Source organism: Austrofundulus limnaeus, unplaced genomic scaffold (assembly GCF_001266775.1).
Source record: "Austrofundulus limnaeus strain Quisiro unplaced genomic scaffold, Austrofundulus_limnaeus-1.0 Scaffold10, whole genome shotgun sequence".
NCBI lineage: Eukaryota > Metazoa > Chordata > Actinopteri > Cyprinodontiformes > Rivulidae > Austrofundulus > Austrofundulus limnaeus.
Genome location: NW_013952412.1, coordinates 1,568,193 through 1,576,538, shown reverse-complemented (window position 1 = coordinate 1,576,538; position 8,346 = coordinate 1,568,193). Strand labels below are relative to the sequence as shown.

The following is an 8,346-nucleotide window of genomic DNA, read 5'->3' as shown; positions in this document are numbered from 1 at the left end:
CAGAATGTTGAGTTAATTACTGTAATGTGGGCAACGGAAAAGAATTTGCTCCTCGTCAGCATTCTGTTTGGGCAGCGACCCAGTAAGTCATGTAGCAGAACAGAGGGGAAAACAGAAAGTGGGATTTTGGAAGTTTAATTTGATTATTAAATATTTCTTTGAAACTGATTTGCAATCACTTTTTTGTTTTCAAGATTTTTAGTAATAGATTTTGCTTTAAATTACTACCTAAATTGTGCTTGTTTTTTATTAAGATACTAATATTACAGCACCTACTTATCACATCAAGGATGCTCTACATCGCAGTAGAGACATCTGATGTTTATGGGGCCATTGGATTGAAGATTAAAGATTGTTCCTTTAATGCCAGATTGCAACATTTTAAAGTTATACATTGTTTACATTTTTAAAAACAAAGTTAAATAATATTTCTCCTTATATTTCTTCACCAGTGTGGTATGAAGTCCCACAAAGTGATACTTGAGTAAAATAACAAGTATGTTATCATGAAATGACTTTGGTAAAAGTTAGTCTCCTCTAAGAATATTACTTTAGTAAAAGTCCTAAAGAATCAGATTTTTCTTGTACTTAAGTATCAAAAGCAAATTTCAGATATAAAGTGTACTTACTTACTAAGCATTAGAAGTAAAAGTAGTGAATAAAAATGAGCAGTTAGGTTTTCCAAAATAACACTTATGTTTACACTTTTACTAAAGGTGTGCATCTGTGATGGATTGTGTACAAACTAATATGGTGTCAGAATGGTATATATTTATGATTCTCATCAAACTACAGTTAATCCAGGAGGCACAATTTATCAGGATAGTATTTTTTTACAATAATGAACCAGAATGAAATAGGAGTAATGACTTCCAACTTCTTACATTTAAAAAAAATATAAAAAGTAGAAAGTACAGATAGTTGTATAAAAATGTATGGAGTAGAAGAAAAAGTCGACCGCAAAACCATTACTTAAGTAAAATGCAGAGAACCAAAATTTTCTACTTAAGTAAAGTAAAGTATTTGTACTTAGTTACTTTACAACTCTGTTCTTATATGTGATAAACGCAAAGTAAAGGATGGAAATCTTAGACACGTGTTCTGGTCCTGCTCTACACTAAATTTAACAATATTTGATTTGATCTACAATATAAAAATAAACCCAAGATTGTGTCCTTGCTGTTGCCTCCTCAGCACTACTTTTCAGAAAATTTTAATATTTAGCATGATTGTTGCTAAAAGACTAATTCTTAGAGCGTGGAAGTCGCCTCCTCTGTTTGGCTGCATGAGATAGGTGTATCAATTGGCTGATAATCATTTCGAATTTGTTAAACTGAGTGAAATGAATAAACAGGGATATAATAGTCAGCTACCCATGACTGCACTTTGTGACATGTCATGTCTGTCCGACACTGATTCCCTCCAGGACTTGTTCCTCACACTTTCAGCACTCAGTAAAACTGTTTTCTTTTGTTTTAGTCGCAGCTTTGCTCAGCTTAACATAGTAGATCATTTCTTCTCTTCTCTTTTGGATTCTAGCATTTTTATTAAATTGTGATTCAATTTTTTTGTTTTTCTATTAATTTTTTTCTTCTTTTGTGCTTGGTTTTAGTTCTCAATATCTTTTTTATGTTGGTGCTGTTGTAGTTTGATTTTTTTCTTTGTTAAACTGTGTGACATTTTGTAATGTTGAATTAAAAACCCTATAAATAAACATAAAAAAAGATCCTACAAATATTTTCATACAATTGCTAGAGGCAAACAGAACTGTCACCCCTGGGACACACACACACACACACACGGAGAGATTATATACATATAGTTTAATTTGCGTGTTAGCGAGCTCCTCTCTTTGTCTCGCACCAGATCTGTGAGCCGTTTGGTTCACGGCTGAGCTTATCAAAATGTTTTTTTATGATGCATTGTGGATCAAAAAGGCAAAAGAAAAAAAATGGCGTCTTGGAGAGAACAGAGGGAGAACAAACAAAGTCAATGACAGACACAAGAACGGCATGGCTGAGCAGCTTTGTAACATTTCGGTGTTAATCTCAAGCTTTACTGATGAGGAAAAAGGGAAGTTGTGGGGTCTCATTCTGCACTAACTTAGCAGTATGCATGTATTTTGTGATAAACTTTGGAATAAATAACAACTTAAGTGCTCGTATGGGAGCACTGCTCACATTAATTCACCATAAGGATCCTTAAAAGACTGTTAAACAGGAAGCAACATATGGCAGAACTGATAACAGAGGATGTGATTTCCTTCATGCTGAAACTAAAGTATGGAAAGGAGAGTGAGAACAAGCACAAGCCTCGAAACAATAAAGACAAGATGAAAGCTCAAACTTCACTGCTTTGGTGTTTTCATATGCTAAATTAAACTATAAATACAAACTTGTGTGAGCAGATTTTCACACAGGTAATTAATTATTCATGTTTAGTTTGCTCAATTCAAAAATGCTGAAATTAAAAACCCAAATCAAAGAATTTTTACTGTAAAAACCAGTCTGGACTTATTTAATTAGGCTAAGCCTCTATACGTTCTGCGCCCCCCCCCCTTCTCTGTCACTCCATTTGTGCATTTAATCACAGAAGCAGCTATTCAAGGCCTGGTCGGCTTCAATTCATCACCCACTATTCATAAATACTTGGCTGCTGCATTCACACACTTGTTGTCAGAAAACTGCCAGAGCCTGACTCTTCCAGCGCCTGCTCCATCAGCAAGAAACCTTCGAGAATTCAACAAACCAAACCGTTTCAGTTCTCTTGTGGAAATCTCTGAGTCCTTGACTTTATGCACTGCTTCATTTTTAACGTTATGGAAAGCTGCTTTCAGATCTGGAATGAGTCTTTACCTCAATCTGAGGAGTTTAAATGTTATATCCGGGGGTCTTTTTCATGAGACGGCAGGATGGAGCAGGAGATTGATGAATTGGAGTCGTGTCTACAGCAATGAGGATGATGTCATTTGTGCCACAGAGCAGAACTCTGGATAACTGGGCAGAAGCTCTGTGAGAAATCCTGTGAATGAGAGGATGGAGAACTTGTCATGTCTCAGTTTGAACATTTCAAACCTACAGGAGGTGGGTAGCCACATCTAGTGTAAGAAAGGAACACAACATAGAGCTTCAAGCTTTTGGTCTGTGTTAATGTTCCGTTAGCCTATTAGCATAATTGTCTTAGTTATATTTGGCAAAAAAATGACTTAGGCTATTATGTTATTAAGCTAACAATTTGCTTTCTTTAGCTGTCAGGTGACATTAAAAACATAAAATCTCAGGTATATTTCATCATTTTATAATAAAGTGTGTTGTTACTTTGCAGCCAAATTCAGCATTTAGACTTGATCATTTAATTGCAGAATATTAAGTCTTATGCAACCTTCAGCTGGACCAAAAACAGACCTTTATTCAGTCAAATGAGTTTTACAGAACCAAAATGATGCACAGTTTTATACATTCTTCTTCTGGACCAGACCACTCGATATGGACAGCCCACCCTGTCTTGCAGTTCTATCCTTGAACCTAAATCCTTAAATTTAATGAAAAAAAAACGTGCGTCTGTGTTTGTTGTTTAGTGTCAGGTGTGTTTTAACTAATCCCATATCACGGGTCACTCACATCAACGTGAACACTAATCACAGCTTCAAAATAAACTGATTGCACATTAATTATAAAATATTCTAAACATCTCAAGCCAGTATGTGTGAAATGCATTTAAGAGTCAACTAAACATTCCAGAAGCTTCGCAGGCGAGCTCTTCTTACTTCTACAACTTTGTTGGTCCAAATTATACAAGCACTGTAGGCCTTAAAGTGCCTGTGACATCATTTTTTTTGTAATTAATATGAATGTATTTTTGGAAAGATAACATTGCTAACATATTGCTAAAACAATTTCACACTGCTGAGATGAACAGAAGTTGAGATTTTTGCATGTGAAGTAACAGGAAGTGAATGTCTTAATGTGAACAAAGTGTTGCTACAATGACTGAAAACACAGACCAGACTGTAAAGAAAAACCTGTTTTTTTTTTAGATTATTTTGAGTCATTATCAGAGAGATGAAGAAGAGACAGAGTTCAAACAATATTGTTTCAGTAAAAGACCAGGGAGAACAGAAATTATACGTTTATTCAAAAATTAGATCCAATCTGACATCTTCTTTTTCAAATATCTATCTTCGTGCCATTATACTCTCAACCATGTCGTACTGTTTACCTGTTTGGTCTCTTACAACAAATGAAATCTTAGAACCCATAGTTAGGCTCTACAACAGGGTCTACAAAATTCATAAAAAAAACTTCCTGGTTGGACTCATCACTGTAAAGTTCTTTCATTGTCTGATGCCTTGACTTTTCAGAATTATGTTTTGTATAGTGGTATTAATTTATATTTTCAGATCTTCCAAGGTGCCAATTATGGAACTCTCTGTACATTGCTGCCCAAATCAAATTCTGGAAGTGGTCATTCAACTAGATCTGTTACAAAAGGACAACTGACATTACTAACTTTTAAAAACTGTTACGGCCAGAGGTCTTTCTTCTATGTTTATACTAAAGCATGGAATGACATTCCTCAAAACATAAAGTCCATTTCAAAACTACAGCCCTTTAAGAAGAATCTTGTCTGCCATCTGCTGGACACTTTTTGTTGTGCTCATATTTAGATGTCCTATTTTGCAAATGCTGCCTTCCTGAAATTTGGTATGCTTGTTTGTCTTTGTGTCTATGGTGTATAATGATGTGATTGTGGTGCTGTAATTCTGAGTGTTTTATGTGCTGCAGAACAGGAACCTGCTGTAAAACAGCAATTATGCTGAGTCAGGCTTGATTTTTAATATTTTTTTTCCTGTTGAATCAATAAATCAAATCAAATCAGTTCCTTTTCTTCAAGAGTTCCCCTTTGATGTCACTTCCTGTTTCACCTTGGCTGAGCTCGGTTTAAAGGAAAATGTGACAAAATGGGTAAAATCATGTTTATAAAATATACGATTTTGTTCATGTGTTGTATTTGAAGGATATGTCACAGGCACTTTAAGGTTTTCTTTCAAATCTCTTCAGAACACAGAGAAGACTCGCCAAACTTCCATGGATTCAGTTTTATTTTACATGAAGTTACTCTTTTCTAAACTAAAAGTGTAGTCTTTCCTACCTGTTATATCTCCTGCATAAAACACTGTAGAAACATGAAAACTCACATATGTAACTGTCAGAATCTTCTGCTGCTCACATGTCAAGAATGTGCAAGATCCAACTTCTAGGTTCCTTTGATCTTATAAAGTATAAAGTCAACACTTTATATGTTTTATACAGTTTATACATTAGAATGTGCTTGTTATTGTTGATAAAATTCAATCAGAATCCTCAGTTTAACATTTTACCTGTATTACGTTAAAAAAAAGAAAAATCCTGTCCTGTGATGACACAGATTTGATTTGTGTGTTTAGTTTTCTGTTTCCCAGCCAGCAGAAAAGATGAAGTTGAATTTTACGATTTGATCTAAAAATCTATCTCTGATGAAAAAAAAGGGTTGCCTGAAACTGATCCAAGAGACGGTAAAAAGTGTGACAGGCAGAGAAATTTTTAAAGGAAACGTCTGCGCCTCGTACCTCGTTCCAATTTCCGGAGCATCTAATGACGTCCATCTCTCATGTCGCTCCACAGATATCTAACATCGGTTATATAAACACAAACACACCGCTTCACTCATCTGTCTGACGTCTATTCTCTTTTCTGCTCTTCGGTTCCTGATGACTTTGCACAAACAGAATCATCTGTTTTCAGAGGTGCAGAGGAACAGCAACACGCTCATTAATCTAAAGGCGTAGAAGAGAGAGAAAACATCAAGACATGAGCAAATTTATACTTCAGAAGAGAAAAAACAGACAAGAGAAAGGAAAGAAGCTAAGCTATTCCTTCGACAGATCATTTTTATTGTCAAAGGAAGCTGGAAAAGGATCAACATTAACCAAAATACAAAAGTCTTAGCCGACTTTACAGATTGTGCTTGTATTTAAGTGGTAGTAGAAATTTATCCACAACACATACTCCAAGTTATATGCATTGTGTGACGCCTTTGCCTAAAACCTTGGCATTAAACATTACAGTCGACACTAACTGTCTGTTAGCAAAATATCTTGTTAAGCAGATAGATTTTAATGAAAACTCTCAGAAGCTGAGTGAACATCTACAAATGATTAAGTTTTGGAGTCACCTCAGTTCAAGCTGGCTGTTATAGCTATTTAACCTTAGCCAACACAAAAATAGCTTTAAAGTGTGATACTGTAGTATCTGAGACTTTACATATACTCTGAACTCTAATACATCTTGTAAGATCCCACAATAGCTACTGCCTGAAGCAAATAACCAAGTTTGGCCAAACAACTATGAGATTAGTTTCAAACTCTGGCATGAACGGGTGATGTGCATTTCCTTCAAGAAATGCTAGTTTTCAATCTCTTATAACTATGACTCCAGTTTATCGTAATGACAATCTCTGAATGAATATCATTTTAGCCACAGCTGTTGTTCGACGTCAGTACTGAAGTCACATTTGTAACAAGAGTGCTATTTTGGTCAAACCTAAATAGAATTTAATACGATGCTAAAAAGAGTTTAAACAAATAATAACAACTTGGTGTGTTGTTTATGATTCAGTACAGGAACATTATATAACCACATCAGCCTGTCTGTCATTTGACTGCTGTCTTCCTGTACTTCCGGTTTACCTGCTCATGCTATGCTGAGCTTTGGCCACTAGAGGGCAGTACATGAACGCATGACAGGGTGCACAGTTTAATAAAAACAAACATTCACTTGGAGACGATTAAATCTGCTTCAATCAACCTTTCTCTCTTGTAGCTGCAATATCTATAACTTAAACAGATACATGGTGATGCATTTTCTTATTTAAGACATAAAATAAAACAAAGTTTATAATGTTTAATTATAAAGAACATGCCATGTGATTTAATGGGCTTTCAGAGTCTGATTGGGTATAATTTTTTCCAACTTTTTAACTTAATAAACAAAATTATTACCCATGTTATTAAATGAAAGAAAAGAGCATACCACTGCTTAATGTTGTGGACTTTTACAGCTCAAATAAACAATTTATTTTAAAAATAAAACCAGAGGGATGGGGGAGAAGATGCAGCTGGTTGGAGTTTGTGTTGAGTGTTGGTCGAGTCCTCACCTCCGGAGCTCTGTTTCCACAAACAGTTTGACTGTTCGGCCACTTCCGGCACTTTCGTAATGTCTTCAGAGAGCAGAACCGAGAGGAGCGACCCACCTCCTCCTCCTCCTCCTCCTCCTCCTCCTCTAGCAGAGACAAACCGGTGTATTAACCGGCTGAGCCTCCTCTGCATCTCATTATTACAGCCGAAACATTTCAATTTAATAAAATAAAAAGAAAAGAAGAAGCTTGTTTTAGTTGGAGGGACTGGGCGCAGAAACGAAGAGTGAAGGTGAGAAACAAACCGACTGATTGTTGATATTTTTCTTTTTAAACCTTTTCACCCTGTTGGGATCGTTTGGTGTTTCCCCACACAATAGGAGCACGCTGCTCTGCTGTCCTTCCTCCTGTCTGTCGCTCAGTCTCTGTCTGTCTGTCGTGTTGTGCTGCTTTGATCAGCTGTGAAGATGAGCCCAGCAGCTGACGGGGATGTGACACACATCCTGTGAGGTTAAATGGTCTCGGAGATGAAGGAGGAGCTGATTTGTGGCTGTTGTTACCCAGCAGTTTCAGGTGGTGAGGATCAACTAAAAAAGGGAAGTCACTCATAAAAACTCTTTCAGATAAGCTCAGATTTGAATATCAAGGAATGTGATTTTCTTAGAGGGTTTTTGTTTGTTTGTTTTTGCATTTGTTTTGATTTTAGACTTAATTTGATAAACTGAGGGCAGAGTGAAGCGAAGCTCTGATTGGTCAGAGAGCCTCAGTAAACTTTTATATTTGAAGCTATCAGCTGAAATAAATAAAAAAAACTACTGATTTTGGAGCTAACAGTTGACAGGAAACACTGAATATCAAAATAGTAAAGGAGCAAAAATGAAGTTTGAATTCTAGTCTTGTGGCGTCAGTATCTTACCTGCAGTAGATGGCAGTCTTGGTAACAGTTCCTAGAAAAACTTAACCCTGATTCTCCAAAATGAGATCATTCAAACTGTCGTCAAATGCAGGGGAGCTCAAATGTTTCAGGTCTGAGGACCTCTTTCAAGGGCGAAAAAATTCCTGGGACCGCCCTGGTAAACCTCATGCTATTTTAAAAAGATTATTTACAAGATTATTTACTGTAATTTCAACCCCTAAATGCCATGAGAATGTGTATATATATATATATATATA

At 36.0% G+C, this 8,346-nt stretch overlaps 1 protein-coding gene and 1 long non-coding RNA gene across 2 annotated transcripts in view; one reads left to right on the top strand and one right to left on the bottom strand.

The window, feature by feature from the left end:
* Positions 1-2,295: 2,295 nt before the first annotated feature.
* Positions 2,296-7,291, bottom strand: LOC106513105 (uncharacterized). The gene is made up of 3 exons (XR_001309754.1): positions 7,195-7,291; positions 5,609-5,815; positions 2,296-3,021 (listed from the first exon to the last, which is right to left on the bottom strand). It is a non-coding gene; the product is annotated as an uncharacterized LOC106513105 (long non-coding RNA).
* A 72-nt stretch (positions 7,292-7,363) lies between these two features.
* LOC106513103 (helicase ARIP4) overlaps positions 7,364-8,346 on the top strand; it is a 47,772-nt gene continuing 46,789 nt past the window's right edge. The window contains exon 1 of the mRNA XM_014001774.1: positions 7,364-7,465. The gene's annotated coding sequence lies outside the window, so the exon portion shown is untranslated. The remainder of the gene's footprint in view (positions 7,466-8,346) is intronic.